The 16,090-nt window shown below is 38.9% G+C and overlaps 1 long non-coding RNA gene across 2 annotated transcripts in view; it reads left to right on the top strand.

The window, feature by feature from the left end:
- The window catches only part of LOC118766610, a 24,321-nt gene extending 8,897 nt beyond the window's left edge, over positions 1-15,424 (top strand). Inside the window, exon 3 of one of the 2 annotated variants that reach the window (XR_005002550.1) lies at positions 15,375-15,424. This is a non-coding gene — a long non-coding RNA (uncharacterized LOC118766610). Of the gene's footprint in view, positions 1-2,863; positions 2,877-15,374 lie in introns of those variants that run through there. The other variant, XR_005002551.1, reaches the window with a different exon arrangement.
- The last annotated feature ends 666 nt before the right edge of the window (positions 15,425-16,090 follow it).

The raw sequence follows: 16,090 nt of genomic DNA, 5'->3' as shown, positions 1-16,090 counted from the left end.
TACATACGTACGTACGTACGTACGTACATACATGCATACATATATACATACATACATACGTACGTACGTACATATAGTCACCATATTGATTGAATTCTTCAGAAAGGAAACATATTTTCATTCTGTTGAAACATTTTCCTTCTTCTGCTTTCTTTCACCCATTCTTCAATCGCCTTTTTTTTTCTCTGGAATAGATAAATAAATAAATAAATAAAATAAAATAAATAAAATAAATAAATAAAATAAATAAAATAAAATAATTAATTAAATACATTAATAGAATAAATTTGAAAAAATTTTTCTTTGCCATAATTCACTTCATTACACTCTGCCATAAAGCAAGAACTGTGACAGTGTTGATGGCGGCGGTGGCGGTGGTGGGGGTGGGCGTAGGGGTGGTGGTGGCAGCGACGGCGGCGACGGCTACGTTGGTGGTAACTGTGTTGTTGTTGTTGGTGGTGGTGGTGGTGGTGCAACCAGGATTAACACTGTCACCAGCACACCAACTCCGGCACCACTCGGGAATCAACTCTTCCGACCCAACCCTCACTCAACAAGCCATCCCCTTCTGCTTAAATTACACTACCGACACTATCGTTGATTGTCCTTTGCAGCAACCGCTCCCCACTCACTACTGCCACCACCACCACCACCGCCGCCGCCGCCGCCTGCATTACCATGATTGTCTTAAACTTCTTTCAAGCTAGTTATCACTGCTACTTAAATTGGTGGTGGTGGTGGTGGTGGTGGTGGTGGTGATGGTGGTGGTGGATCCTCTGTCAGTGTCGACGAGGAACATTCATTCGTTTGAGTAAAAGAATTGCCCCTTGGATAGAAATCAACCTGTAAGCCATTGGCATGTGGACTTTTGAATCAACACAAACACAGAAGGTGACAAATCTAGGACTTTAAAGTTTAGGTACAATCCAGAGAAGAACAAGAGAGACAGACAGACAGACACAGAGAAAGAGAGAGACAGACAGACAGACACAGAGAAAGAGAGAGACAGACAGACAGACAGACAGAGACTGACAGACAGAGAGATGATAGGGGAGAGACGGAAGGAGAAACGATTCTGAAGGACAAAATCTTGGAAACCATAAGAACAGAAAAGGAAGATATCCAATGACAGGAAAGACAGGCTCGACAAAATCAACTTCGTCCTCCACCACCATTGCTGTGCAGCCAATACCACCGACTCTTCTATGGGAGAATTAGTCTACAGAGTCATCACCACCGTCACCATAAAGCAAACATTCAGCAAAGAAGAAACTCATTTCTCGGATGCGAGATAAAGCCGACAGCAACAACCTCTGTAATTCACACTCACTGCGCAAGAAGTTGCACCACAAGATCACGGGCCTCTTTTGATTTTCCTAGATTCTACCCATCCACCGATCACAGCAATAAAAAAATAATCATTAAAAAAAATAATCATAAACACGTTACTACTTCTAAAACAATCATTGTTGAAACATTAAAACAATCTTACTCTGCATTGAAGATTAATTAACACAAATTCTTTAAACACAGAGGTTTGACGAACATAAATTTCAGCATATAAATGATAGTCATTTGGTTGGCGTACCAAACAGATTGAGATGGTACAATATGGAATTACCTTGAATTATCATTCATCAAGTTTACGAAATTCCTTAACAGAAATATTACAGAAATGTTTAGGGTATCATTTTCCGTTCACATGAGTGAAAGTCAGTTCAAAAGTTGTTGCTCCATTGTGTTACAAAACTGATTCTTTAGGCGTTTCAGTTTGGAAAAGAAACATTCCTATTTAAGGATGTAACCATCATACACGTATACACACTGAGTGCAATTTCAACGTTGAGAAATACAGATTTCAAGTTGTCAGAGATTACAAGGTTCTTTACCAAAAATAATTCGAAAGTGGTCATAACTTTATTAATTAAAATAGATCGTTTAAACTGCTCATGTTGATAGAATAACTCTTCTTCTATAGTAGCTCTTCTTGCTGTTCGTCTTCATTGCAGCCACGTAACGGGCGCCAAGCATTAAGTTCTTGAAGGAGAGGTGTAGGCGTTCATAGAAGGCTAGAGATTGTTTACGGAGAAGACGCCATTGAAACAAGCAATGTACACAGATGGATCTGAAAGAAGTTGAAAGAAATAGGCATAACTATTCAAGACAAACCACACTGCGGAAGATCAGCAGCTGTGGCGACTGACACAAATTGCCAACGACTGGACCGATTGATTCCCGCGAATATACGAGTCACAATCAGGGAGTTTGTTTCACATCTGATGCAGTAGTCAAAATGAATTGCAGAAGACGATGAAGAACTTTCAATGAGTGTATGTGTGTGTGTGTGTGTGTGTGTGTGTGTGTGTGTGTGTGTGTGTGTGTGTCGCCACTGTCACAATTGTCACCGTTCTACCATGATCTGGAACACACACTGCTCAACCAGAACGGCTCTATATAGTTGCTCAATACGTCGAAAATAGCCGGATGATCTTCCTCAAATCACAACCCCTCTTTTCTTAAATATAGAAGGATAATCAATAATATAGTCTTGATCAAAATGCCATAATTTATATCTGCCCGGTCAGAATCTGCATTATAGTTGCTATTACTGAAACCATCAGTTCCACCACTGTTCTTATCATCACTTCTCCTTCCACCACAACCAATCGTTCCATCACCCTAAACACCACCGACTCCAATGTTACAATGACTATTGTAAATAAAATAAAATATCTATTTCTTTACTACCATCAAGGGGCTAAACATAGAGGGGACGACCAAGGACAGACAAACGGATTAAGTTGATTACATCGACCCCAGTGCATAACTGGTACTTAATTTATCGACACCGAAAGGATGAAAGGCAAAGTCGACCACGGTGGTATTTGATCTCAGAACGTAACGACAAACGAAATACCTATTTCTATACTACCCACAAGGGGCTAAACATAGAGGGGACAAACAAGGACAGACAAAGGGATTAAGTCGATTTTATCGACCCCCGTGCGTAACTGGTACTTAATTTATCGATCCCCGAAAGGATGAAAGGCAAAGTCGATCTCGGCGGAATTTGAACTCAGGACGTAACGGCAGACGAAATACCGCTAAGCATTTCGCCCGGCGCGCTAACGTTTCTGCCAGCTCGCCGTAAAATAAAATATCGTCTCCCTCAGCTCCAACAACATTGCTTCAAGCATTCCACTTTCTAGTTTTCCGTTTTTTTTTTTTTGTTTATCTTATCCTTCGATTCTAACAAGATCTTAAAGCATCGCAGATTAATTCTTCACTGACAACCAGACGATATTGCTCCATGCGCCGTATTAATGCACACGACTTAATGAAAAACACATATTAAGAGAATGGTTACAGCAACAACTATTGCAACTTTTTACAACAAACAGTAAAGCCAGCGATAGCAACAATATCAATGATTGAGATAGCAACAACAGCAAAGAGGAAGGGGAGGAGGGGAGAAGGGGAGGATGAGAAGAAAGAAGAGGGCGAAGAAGACGAGGAAGAGGAGAGGGAGGAGACGGCCAAGGAAGAAGAAGAAGTAGAGGAGGGCAAGAAAGAAGACGAGGATGAGGAAAATGAAGAGGAAGAAGACGAGGATGAGAGGGAGAAGAAGGGGAGGAGGAAGGAGAGCTGGAGGAAAACGAAGAGGAAGATGATGAGGGAGAGAGGAAGAAGAGGATGTGGAAGGAAGGGAGGATGAAGAAGGAGGAAGGAGAGGAGGAGGCAGTTGAAGAAGTGAATTAAGTTGATGAGGAGAAAGAGGGGAGGAAGAGGTGGAAGACGAGGAAGACAAGGAAGACGTGGGGAAGGAATAGGAGGAAGATGAGGAGGAAGAGGAAGACAAGGAAGACGTGGGGAAGGAATAGGAGGAAGATGAGGAGGAAGAGGACGACAGCGACAACAATAACACTGCCAGAAGCAACAACGGCAACAAACTTATTAATAACAATAACAAAAACAAAACAAAAAACGAAAGTCATACAAAATGGTAAGAACACATACGAATACACACACACACACATACACACACACACATATACACATGCATACACACAGAGACGCACATAACCACCCACACACGCGCGCCCACACACAAACCGCAAAGCGGGGAAGAAACAATACCGCTTCAGCAAACTAAAGCTGTGAAACACTTATTAACTCCATTTTGAAACACAGGCCGTGTGTGTGTGTGTGTGTGTGTGTGTGTTTGTGCGTGTGTGTGTGTGTGTGCGCGCGTGTGTGTGAGTGCTGGTGGGGTGGGTGGGAGTGGAGTGAACAAAAATTTTATTGAGTATTTCATAGGGGATGGTGTGCCGTTGAGGATGGGGTGTGCCATTGTGTGGCTGCGTATTGATCATAGGGTTCAATGTGCATTCAGTAAAGGAAAGGGACAGAATGGTGATAGTGGGTGTGGAGTGGGGTTGGGTGGCGAGTGCTTACCATAATATACTTGGTGGGATAAATAGTTGAAACTACAAAACAATATGAATGTGCGATATATATATATTTGTATGTGTACAAGTATATATACATACATAATACATACATACATACATACATTATATATATATATATATATATATATATATATGATAGATCGTTAGCCACTACACACATATTTTTCTCTCCTTGTTTTTTTCTGTGTCCTTTTCTGTAGAAGAGCGTAGGTTCGAAACGTAAAAGACTTTCTATTCCTGAGCGTTATACTAATACATCTGTTTGTTTTGTACACCACCTGTCTTCGTCTTTTGTGTTTTTTTCGTAAACTCTCCCTATATATATAAAGATATATATATTATATAATATATATAATATATATATATATATATATATATATATATATATATACTGCTGTGTCTGGGGAGAGCCATTTTTTTGGTGCCTTATAATGTAACACATTCACCGGTAAAATTCCACTTATTTCTTATTTTTATTTTCTCCCCAGACACAACAGAATATGCTTCAGCACACGATCTCATACAAAGAATCTTGCAAACCAAATCCAAAAACGAAATATATATATATATACTGAAAAAAATTATATACATATATATATATATAATTTTTTTTTCAGAATGAGATAAAACCAAGGCTGTGAAGATTTCGGAACATTTATAAATAGAAGGTCTTACAGCTGTTTCCAGGATATTTATTATATCCCTTCATCGGAGACGGTGTGAGAAAATAGTTAAGCAATAGTTAATTTATATAAGATACAAAATAGAGAGTGAAGTGGAGGAATGAAAATAGATGAGATATGCAGGGTGAGGACCAACAGCGTCTATTGACCAAAAGCGTCTATTGAAGTGAGAAAAGGTACAGAAAGAGGGCAGGGCCCGAAAGAAACTGTGCCTATTGAAGTGACCACAGATATGTAAATAATGGGAAGGCCAAGAGCAGCTTTGTGTATTGAAGTGACTAACGTCTCAGTATGACTTTAAACTGCACTTAATAAGTGGCCTCCTGGTTTTGTGGAGTGTGGACCCACTCCTTAGCCACTGTTGTTCCTAGGTCTGCTCTAATTCGAAGCAGTAGCACATGTTAGGATCCCTGTTATAGGTTAATTAACATATTAGGGCTTGGCTGCCTATGCATGCAAGGTCGGAACAGGCGGAATCTGTGGAAGAAAACTTAATGGTTCAACGCATCGCGGAGTACAGAGAGCAGGATGAAGCAGGTAAGACATCTTGATCATCCATTGCATCTGTCTCCATCTCCAGTCGACTTGACCTGGTCTTGACTCTGGACTGAAGACGGTCACAGAGGAGAGAGTGAGGTTAACGGTGCGCAACTTTTCTTCACTTTAAACTAAGTCATCGTGCAAGTCGTCAGTCATCATTAAGGATGACAAGATGATCCTTGTCGTTCCTATTTCTTTACTACCTACAAGGGGCTAAACACAGAGGGGACAAACAAGGAGAGACAAACAGATTAAGTCGATTACATCGACCCCAGTGCGTAACTGGTACTTAATTTATGAAAGGCCAAGTTGACCTCGGCGGAATTTGAACTCAGAACGTAACGGCAGACAAAATACTGCCAAGCATTTCACCCGGCGTGCTAACGTTTCTACCAGCTCATCGCCTTAACCGTGGATTCAGTTCCAAGTCATTGTGTTCTGGCGCAATACTCTTCATCTTACGTTGCTCTGCAACCTCTTCGGATCCTGACTCGTTGTACACCGTGCACCTATTCAGGCAGCGCCGATTTGATGGAGGGAATGAGCTGATTGTACAGCATATACATTTGACCATTACGAACAAATCATTTGTTTGGGTTGTTCGGCAAGAGCTGAACACTCAAACGACGCGTTTCCACGGGAGAGTCCTTCATGAGGTGTCGATAACGTTCAGTTGGGTTCTCCATTTTCAGGATGGTCCCTGTAGCAAAAAAAAATATATACAACCTGTCTTGCCGCAGGTTTACCATGAACAACATTGAAGCGTCAAGCATCTAAGGAGTGCGCATGCGCGAAGGACAAACTGAAGTTAGCTACTTGTTAGAATGCTTGAAGTTTAGTCTCGACAAATAGACAAATACCGAACGGTACACACACACACACACACACACACATATATATATATATACGTATATATATGTGCACGTATGTATATGTGTATGTCTATATACACATACACATATATCAGTCGCCATGATATACATATATATAAATAGACATATCTATCAGTCGCCATGATAGATCGTTAGCCACTACGCACATATTTTTCTCTCCTTGTTTTTTTCTGTGTCCCTTTCTGTAGAAGAGCGTAGGCTCGAAACGTAAAATACTTTTTCCTATCCCTGAGCGTTATACTAATACATCTGTTTGTTTTGTACACCACCTGTCTTCGTCTTTTGTTTTTTTCGTAAACTCTCCCTATAGATATCTCTATTTATAAAACTGAAATGCGAAAAGTTTGTTTGTTTGTTTGACTCGACCGCTTGGCCCGCTTTCAACGCCACTACATCCCGTCGGATTGACTCCAAAATTTACAGGGACATGTAAAATGAGGTGACGATGCCCGTGGGCTACGTTAGAAATTCCTATCTTAAAAGGTATCGTTGCTAGGGCCAAAAACCCACTTTGACAAGTCCACTCTCAGTCTTTTATGTATCTGTCTTACTCACTCACTCACTCTATTTCCTCCCTTCCCATCACTTTCTTTATATAACGTCGAATCGTCAAACGGCGTTCTACAGCGCTTTCACTCTCTCTCTCTCTCTCTCTCTCTCTACACGTCTGTCTGCATTCATACAGACAATTATCATCGCCACTACCACCACCACACAGGTTTGGGTGGCCGCACAGCTAGAGTTAGACAACGGTTAATAACATTCGATGTTGATAATGCCTGGATTGTTCCATTCAACCCTTTGCTTTCCAAAACATTTAATGCACACATTAATGTTGAGTACTGCAGTTCGGTGAGATGCATACAATACCTCTGCAAGTACATTAATAAGGGCGATGATATGGCCGTGTTTGTGTTCAGTGATGAAGACCTTAGACATGACGAAATTAAACAATTCGTTTTGGGTAGGTATGTATCCTCCAATTATGCAGCGTGGCGCATTTTTCGATACGAGATTCATCTAAGCTCACCATCAGTTTTCCACCTGAATGTTCATTTACAGAAGAGACAGCTGGTTTACTTCACAGAGAAAAATGCACATCAAATCATTGAAAATCCAAAAGGGACTACGCTTACAGCGTTTTTTAAATTGTGTTCAGTTGATGAGTTTGCTGCTACTCTCATTTACCCTGAAGTACCGGAACATTACACATACAACAACAATAATTGGAAGCGCAGGTCACATGGAACAGAACTTGACAATTGGCCCGGTGTTTCTAGGAAGAACGTCATTGGGCGTGTGTATAATATTCATCCTACCAAACAGGAAATCTTTTTGAGAATGCTGCTTCATGTAGTTACTAGACCGAAGTCTTTTGCTGATCTTCGCACGGTTGATGGTATCATCTGCGCCACTTACAGGGATGCTTGTTTGAGGCGCGGACTACTTCTCAATGACGACCACTTACACAGGACATTAGCAGAGGCCTCAAAATGAAATTGATTTATATATGTGTGTGGGTGTGTGTGTATATCTATATATAAATATGTATATATAATGTATATATACAAAGTGTATATATATGTATTTATATATATATATAATATATATATATATATATATATATATGATTTGATTGATTTTGATTTTTCCAGTTTCAGCTCATGAGCTGTGGCCATGCTGGGGCACCGCCATTATATATATATATATATATATATATATATTATATATATATATATATATATATAACTATATATATATATATATAATTTGTATACATTTATATATACCACACTCTTACCCGCGCGTAGAGCGGGTCACCTTCAGCTAGTATATATATAATATATATATATATATATATATATATATATATATATATCTATATATATATATATATATATATATATATATATATATATATATAATATATATATACATGCATGCACGTATAATTCATACATACACGTGTGCGTAAACATACGTACAACCACACAAACTCACACATATACACACACACAGAGATCGTGGTGACTGTGCTAGAGATGGTGATGATGATTATTGCAGTGATTGTCGAGGATGTGACGATGGCGAAAATCGTAGCGATAGTAGTAGTGGTGGTGGTGGTGGTCATAGTGATAGTGGTAGTTGTATTATTGGTGATGGTAGTATTGCACTTAGAATTGGTGACAGTCGCACCCTCTTACCTTCTTAGACAAAACAATAAAATATTTGTAAAATATTTTAAAAAAACACAAAACAAAGAATTCATTATGAGAATGAAGGTGTTGACAGTGTAAATTAAACTTTTATGCAGTTTTTTTTTATACTTTTTAGCTTATTGCTCTGTATGTTGTTTTTTTCTTCCCAAGGTTATGTCTTCACCTCAACATCTCCCCAAACACACACACACACACACACACATACTTAATCAACTCAACGCCCTCTTCTCTTTGAATAACTTATCAAAATATTATCAGATATGTCGTGCAATAATGGAGCTGCTATCAGATATCACTTCTAATGACTAATATCACTTTACACATTATTCGCATACTTAACCCATTTTGTTTTTACACAATTCCTATATGTGACCTTGTTATCGTAGTTTTCTACAGAACTCCCTACGCATCTACACTTCGCACACTTAGTCCCTCTCCCGTCGTGTTAAACAAAATACAGCAATATATTAAGAAAGGGACCAATGATAACATCTTTTAAGCTGGCTTGCCATTCAACATTCTTGAAACAAAAGGCCCGTCGTTTCACATCCCCCAATTTTCTCTTTTTCAATTTTCTTTTCTTTTTTTTTTTTTTTTTTTTTGTTTTTCCATTTCCTAACTCTAGTTCTACCCTGGGTTGTATTACTACCCACACAATAGTTTGGTAAACGTTTTAGAAAGTTGATTTCTTATCATATATGATATCGTAAATATGGTCTAACAGTTTGGTAAACTTCACTCGGTTGAGATATTTGATTCTAAAACATCCAAATCTGAAAATTCCTACTGACAATATATTTTTATGCCGTTTTTTTAAAAAATAAGTTTGTTTTAGACAAATACTTGGTATAAGTTCTTAATTTGTACTGACCTAATACTTGGTCAGTCTTTCACTTACAAATGCGATCGTATAACACAAAAAAAATGGGAATTTCATTTACTTCAAGTCTTCTTTGGCCAAAGTCCATCCCCTCGTCACCGTGGTGGGGACGCGGGCAACGGGTAGTGTCAGAGCTATGCCGTCGGAAACTTCGGTTCCTGGTAGGGTCACCCAAGGCGGATTGGTCTGACACCGAGTGGTGAAAATCCTCGGAGTGTCTGCTTCGGCAACCGGCGGCTCCTCGGTCGTTCTGTCCCTGCGTCTGCGGACAATCTGCGGCAAACAGGATGTCTCCACATGCGGGATTGTTGGGGACCGCTTGTGAAATCCACATATTCCCACGAAACTTCTTCCAAGGAAGAAGCCAACTCAACCTGCCCAGGGTGAATGTCGCCACAAGTACAAGTACAAGTAAGTAATTTAACCCTTTTTTAGAATTATGTTCCTCATACAATCTCATAAATTAGCAGTACAAGACCGATCCTATGAACAAAATGGACAAAATAGTTCATTAATTGGTAAAGTATGACTTCGGCAGGGCCGGCTCTAGGTAGTGCAGGGCCCAATTAGAGAAATGTCAGTGGATCCCTCTACTCTACAAAACTGAGGATCGATGTTTTATGTTTTGTGTAGTACGGCAGTTCCAGCTAAGAAGCGTTGAGGGATTGGGGCTCCACCATTAACCACAATGATTTACTAAACATTCATCATAGCACCTTCCGCTTGAGCGTGAGTGTTGGGCCCTCTCTTGGCGCGGAACCCAATTTGAACAAATCTGTTTAATGGACTTAAAACTGGCCCTGCACCTCGTGTATTGCTACTTCCAGCTTTTGAGATTAAGACTGATGTTACTATTTATTCAAGAACACTAAGTAACTGGCCGAGAAATCTAAGGTAGAGTGGTACGATGGCAGATTGTCTGACATAGACTTAGCTGTTGAGGAAACCGAACTCTATATCTGTGGGTTTACATTCGCGTCACGGGCATTCAATGAATAACGAGATATTCGCTAGAATATCGAATTACAAATGCTTAAAAAAATAACGCCAACAGCATTGACCTCGCGAGTGGTCCAAAGGCATTTCAACCGTGACTCGCCGTATTTTAAGGATACATTGGGACTATGTCATCTAATGTGGCCTTTCTTTATCTCAAACGATACGGTGTGGTTTGAGGGAAATTTGGTTGTCGTTTCTAGAAAGTTGAACAGCCACGTAGGTGTTTCCCTTGGATATAATAGGAAAAAGGGGGGATAAACAGCGCTTGATATTATCATTTTATGTACACCTCTTTAGAATACATAAATATTCAACCAGATTATAATTAAGATTATTTGATTAATGCGTGCCCCAACCTTTACTGCTCCCCACATCACACACACACACACGCACACACTTTCCTATTAAATAAATCTCCTCCCCTTACTCTCATTCTCTCTCTCTCCTCCCCTCGCTTTCATCCCTCTCCTCCTCCTCCTTTCCTTTTCGCTCCTCTTCCTTCATCCTACCCCCAATTTCCAGCTGACTTGGATGCAATAAACTCTTGTAGCCGGCATATTTGTTTCCTGCTTTGCATCCGTTACATCTATACACACACACACACACACACACACACACACAAACACACACACACACACACAGACGTCCACAAGCACACACAAGCATACAAGTACACCCAAGCACATACACACAAATACTCCTACACATTACACACGTCCGCATATAAATGCAAATACACATACAGATGCTGCAAACGCCTTGGTCTCTGTTATCTTTAACTTCGCCCTCTTCATTACTCTAAACCACAGCTACCAAGAGCAACCAAGTCGTGTGGTTGACCTGCAAGAAATAGCAGTCAAATTTTAATTTGATGAGGAGGCAGGCGTAGCAGTGTAGTTAAGAAGTCTGATTTGAAAAACAGACAACCACACGGCACTTTTGGTAAATTCCTTCTGCTATAGCTTCGGGTTCACCAATATTTTGTCCAGGTATTTTGGATTGACCAAACTATAGGGAAGATCGTCTTTGCTATCAGCAACTTAGCTATAAGCCAAGAAAGATCGTCGTTATCTCTATTTTGCGGAGCAAATCGGTTGCTTGCCAATCACATGGTTCCGTGTTCAGTCCCACTGCGTGGCACTTTGGGCAAATGTCTTCTACTATAGCCTCGGGCCGACCAAAGCCTTGTGAGTTGGTTTGGTAGACGGAAAGTGAAAGAAGCCCGTCATATGTGTGTGTGTGTGTTTGTGTTTGTATTTGTCCCTCACTATGCTTGACAACTGGTGTTGGTGTGTTTACGTCCCCGTAATTAAACGGCTCGGCAAAAGGAACCGATAAAACCAAGTTTTAAAAAAAAACAGTACTGGGGTCAATTAATTCGATTAAAAATTCTTCAAGGTGGTGCTCCAGCATGGCCGCAGTTTGACGACTGAAGCAAGTACGAGAAAAAGGAAGATAAAAGATATATCCGTTATATTGCTGAGTCATCATAGTTAATGAGGAACGTATTTATTAAACAGAAGGAAGGTTGTACGATAATTATAAACCAATTAATGAGAGAAGGAAAAAGATATAATTGAACAATTTGCTCCCTTCCCCAAAATTTCAGGCCTTGTGCCTATAGTAGAAAGGACTATTATTATTATTATGATTATGATTAAGGCAGTAAGCTGGCAGAATCGATAGCACGCTTGACAAAAATGCTTAGCGGCATTTCACCCGTCACTACGTTGTGAGTTCAAATTCCGACTTTGCTTTTCATCATTTCTGGATCGATAAATTAAGTACCAGTGAAAGACTGAAATCGATGTAATCGACTAGTCCCCTCCCCCAAAATTTCAGGCCTTGTGCCCATAGTAGATAGGATTATTATTATTATTGTTGTTGTTGTTGTTGTTGTTGTAAATTAAAATGTGCTGTAATAGAGAAAACAGAGAACCAAAGCAACAATATATCAGGATTTAGTTTCACAATCTCTTTTGGGTTAATGAAGTCCAGTGGTCAGGAAATACTTGAAGTGGCACAATTGGCAACCATGGCAAAGTACAATCCTTAGCCTATGTATATGTACAGGCAGAGTACAAGATGCGTATACAGAGGTCAACAGAGTAAATTTTTGAAGGAACTAACATTTCAATTCAGATCTATCGAGCTTCCGTATCGACCCCTAAACATATGTGTGTATGTATATGTGTTTGTGTGTGTGTGTGTGTGTGTTTGTGTGTGGTAATGCAAAACATACACGTCCATTCACGCGCTTAAAACCACACATGAACGCTTTTATATATGCTCGCTTAAACGTATATAAAAACTGCACGGATGCACGAGCTGGTGCACGCAAACATTTACACAAAAGGCAAATTTCTTAATGTCTTTCAATCCACAGATTATATATTTATAAATTGCATCGAGTGGTGCAGTAATGTGCATCAAGTTGATAGCATAAAATAAATAAGATGTTGCCTAAAACAAACAATAAGGCAATATTTATAATGGCTTTACTTCCGGCTGCACAATTGCAGGTGCAGTTTGACAAATATGCACCTACATCATCTGAATTCAATGTTCTTATTTAATCCAGAACAATAGAATAAGAAAAGCAAAATATGCATGTATGCATGTATGTATGTATGTATGTATGTATGTATGTATGTATGTATGTGTGTATGTAGATGTACGTATGTATGTATGTATGTATGTATGTATGTATGTATGTGTGTGTATGTATGTATGTATATCTATGTATGTATGTATGTATGTATTATGTGTGTGTGTGTATGTATGTATGTATGTGTATGTATGTATGTATGTATGTATGTACGTATGTATGTATGTATGTATGTATGTATGTGTGTGTATGTATGTATGTATATCTATGTATGTATGTATGTATGTATTATGTGTGTGTGTGTATGTATGTATGTATGTACGTATGTATGTATGTATGTATGTATGTATGTGTGTGTATGTATGTATGTATATCTATGTATGTATGTATGTATGTATTATGTGTGTGTGTGTATGTATGTATGTGTATGTATGTATGTATGTATGTATGTATGTATGTACGTATGTATGTATGTATGTGTATGTATGTATGCATGCATGTATGTATGTATGTATGTATTTATGTATGTATGTATGTAAGTATGTGTATGCATGTATGTATGTATGTATGTATGTATGTGTATGTATGTATGTGTATGTATGTATGTACGTAAGTATGTACGTATGTATGTATGTATGTATGTATGTATGTACGTATGTATGTATGTATGTATGTGTATGTATGTATGTATGTATGCATGTATGTATGCATGTATGTATGTATGTGTGTGTATGTATGTATATGTATGTATGTGTATGCATGTATGTATGTATGTATGTATGTATGTGTGTGTATGTATGTATGTATGTGTATGTATGTATGTACGTATGTATGTACGTATGTATGTATGTATGTATGTATGTATATATATATGTGTGTGTGTGTGTGTGTGTGTGTGTGTGTGTGTGTGTGTGTGTGTGTGTATTCTGGTTCAGCAAAAATTTAGATTCAGTTGAATATGGTACTTAAGTTGAGGCACCAGAATTTAGTGCAGTATTCTCCATGCAATTCCAAAATAAGGTGATTAGAATCAAAACAAGCAACAAGGATATCCAGAGGTAATGCAGTACGATCGTTTCACGCAACTCTATTTAAATTAACAATTCAATAATTACATCAATTTAAATGCAGAGCAATCCTCAGCTGTACAAAGACATAGAATTTAATTAAATATAAACCAGATGGACACATTAGTATAATTTTACCTAAAATCTCTAAGAAGTTAGAGATAGACAAACAACATGCTGCCTTCACTTCCACTTAGAAGCTACTTTGTCCCCTCTGTGTTTAGCCCCTTTGGGTAGTAAAGAAATATGTATGTATACGACGGGCTTCTTTCAGTTTCTCTCTACAAAGTCCACTCACAAGTCTTTGGTCGTCTCTAGGCTATAGTAGAAGACACTTACCCAAGGTAACGTACGCAGTGAAACTGACCCGGAACTATGTAATCTTGTAAGCCACGCTACACACGCGTTAACTAGTAACAAAATATCTATTGTTAGTAACACAACACCTATTATTAGTCATTTATGATCAAACCTTATTTCGCTGTTACACTTATTCTGTTTTGTTTTACTTTCTTTGTTTTATACATGCCTAGCATTTTAGTATGAATAATTTCACTATTTCTAATATCTATACCGACATAATGTGAGATGCTAATAATTCTATGGAACCCCCTTTTTACACACGTATATAACACATACTTGTTTGTAGTCATAACCACACTCCAACAAGCAAGGCACAAACACGATTACCACCACCCACGTACAAACATTCAATTAAACAAGCAACACACACACACAAACACACCATCTTGTCATTCCTTCAGCCAACACAGTTATTCATTTCCCTTTTCGGCTTTCATTGTCTGTAATCTTAAAATATATGAACCTTGAGTTTTTAATAACAATATAACTTAACAATCATAATTTAACTATTAATATATATATATTTCTATACTGCCCACAAGGGGCTAAACATAGGGGGGACAAACAAGGACAGACAAAGGGATTAAGTCGATTATATCGACCCCAGTGCGAAACTGGTACTTTATTTATCGATCCCGAAAGGATAAAAGGCAAAGTCGACCTCGGTGGAATTTGAACTCAGAACGTAACGACAGACGAAATACCGCTAAGAATTTCGCCCGGCGCGCTTACGTTTCTGCCAGCTCACTGAGGCGTCAAGCTGACAGAATCGTTAGCATGCCGGACAAAATGCTTAGTGGCATTTCATCCGTCTTCAAATTCCGCCGAGGTCGGCTTTTCCTTTCATCCTTTCGGGGTCGCTAAAATAAGTACAATTTGACCACTAGGTCAATGCAATCGATTTATCCATTACCCACCCAAAATTGCTGGCCTTGTGCCAAAATTTGAAATCTATATATAGGCAGCGAGCTGGCATACTCGTTCGCACGAACGGCAAAATGCATTGTGGTATTTCATCCGTCTTTACGTTCTGAGTTCAAATTCTGCCGAGGTCGAATTTGCCTTTCATCCTTTCCGGGTCGATAAGTACCAGTTGAACACTGTGGTCGTCGTAATTGACTTACTCCCACACCCCTTGAAAAATGTTTTAGTCGAATGAATTGATCCCAGAACTTAATGATTTTTAACCTTGGTACTTTTAGTATATTCTGTCGAACCGGTAAGTTACGGGGACATAAACACGCCAACATTGGTTGTCAAGCGATTGTGGAGGACAAACACATACACACATACATACATACATACATACATACATACATACATACATACATACATACATACATACATACATACATACATACATACG

Source organism: Octopus sinensis, linkage group LG16 (assembly GCF_006345805.1).
Source record: "Octopus sinensis linkage group LG16, ASM634580v1, whole genome shotgun sequence".
NCBI classification, from domain to species: Eukaryota; Metazoa; Mollusca; class Cephalopoda; order Octopoda; family Octopodidae; genus Octopus; species Octopus sinensis.
This window is presented reverse-complemented; position numbering and strand designations above follow the sequence as displayed.